This window comes from Solanum tuberosum, unplaced genomic scaffold (genome assembly GCF_000226075.1).
Source record: "Solanum tuberosum cultivar DM 1-3 516 R44 unplaced genomic scaffold, SolTub_3.0 scf00397, whole genome shotgun sequence".
NCBI classification, from domain to species: domain Eukaryota; kingdom Viridiplantae; phylum Streptophyta; class Magnoliopsida; order Solanales; family Solanaceae; genus Solanum; species Solanum tuberosum.
The window spans coordinates 411,239-413,133 of NW_006239334.1; positions in this window are offsets into that span (position 1 = coordinate 411,239).

Consider the following 1,895-nt stretch of genomic DNA (forward strand, 5'->3'; position numbering starts at 1 on the left):
TCCCTTAAAGAAAATATGAAAAACAATAATGTATATTCCTTAAAGGAAGAACATATATAGATGATTCCCTCTATGTGCCCGAATGTTTCATCTTGACACTTAATTACACAACTTTCCCTTTCTATTACAAAACAAAGAAACAAAAAAAAAACAAGAAGACAATCTCTACATTGCTTTTAATAAACATTTAAATTGACCTTGTGTTTGCTAGAAATTCAACTTTCAACAAAAGAATGAGAGTTTGTTCCAATGAAAATAAAAGGCTCAATTTAAATGTTTATTAAGATAGTAAATGTTATAATATTAAGTAGAAGAATCCAAAATTAAGATAAATGAAGAGAGAATAGATTTGTTTTCAATTGATGTGTTATTAATAATTTTAATTTAATATGTCATATTCTGAAAGCTAGAAAATTACTCTAGGCAAGAGTCTTTTTCTCTAGGCAATAATCTTTAACTCACTCTTTTCCGAGTTCCGAAAGAGTCTAAATCCCTCTTAGAAGGGAGGATATATAATATAGCACATATCGTCCCGTTCAAGTAGTTTGATGAAAATATGAGAAACTGTAGCCACTAATTAATAAGGGAAGGAATACTGGACATCAGATGATCTCAGGATTCAAATAATTTCCGATTTATGTTTATTAGTTAAATAGGCAGTAGGATATAGTTAACAAATAATAATTATGCTTAATTTAGTTCTACATACTATAGAAAGATGAAAAAAATCTAGTTCTGTTGCAAAGGAAGAAAACTAATGTCCTCATTCATAGGATAATAAACACTTCATGAAACATCAAAAACTATAAAACTAAAAGCTTGTATTAATCTATTTTGAATGGGTCATAATTCAAATCGATGCAGGAAACTATCAATAGTTCACATTCTCAAGTCAATGCACAAAATCCCACCACTTGTAAAACATATGATTTTGTCTCATGCGTTATTATAAACAAAGACGTCACAAACAATATCTTTGTTTTTCTCTCTTAACAACCCTCCACACACCTTTCCCTTTTTTATTACAAAAAAAAAGACAATTTATCCAAGAATAAGTACTAGTCCACCACACAACTTAATTGGTTAGTTCCAAGCATAAGAGTATTACAAGGTTTATAGACCTTGACAGAAAAATTATAATTGTGCTAGCTCTTAGGAATAGGAAAGTTAAGAATGTATGGATTATCCAAAGCACATTACCATGGAGTACTCCTCGTGTTTTTACCGAGCTTAGAAACCAACATCCTTCTTAATAGAATAGATGGGGAAATCCGAGTGGTCATTAACCCACCCAAATGTTATTTTTGTTGAGATGAATTGGCTCAAGACAAACAAAACAATGGGTACCCAAATTTGAAGTTTCACCATAAAAATATAGTTTTTTTCTTTTTGAAAATTTCTTATAAAGTTTTTGACAACATGTAGCCCTAATTTTTTAAATTCCAGCCAGAGGGAGGGAGAACTCATCCCCCCCCCCCCCAATCACTATGGTTTATAATTGGAAATTGAACAAGCAGTTTTTCTGTCACGACCCCAGTCTAGACCCCGGATGCAACACGGCGTACTCGACCTCGAAGGGGTCTTATACAAGCCTCATAACTCATTCACTGCATAGGTAATATAAATAATACGGAATTTAAAACTTTTTATTTAAAACCATACAATCTAACATTCAAAAACATTTAAACGTAAGCGGAAGTCTATATCTCACATGGCCATCTTAGACAAAATGTTGAACAAAATAGGGACACGTCCCTTTACAATAAAATCTAAAGTAGTCTATTACATGAAAAGAAAGAAACTTCTAAAAAGATTTTTTAAATCCACCCCAGGGGGGGGGGAACCCCCCCCCCCCCCCCCCCAATCACTATGGTTTATAATTGGAAATTGAACAA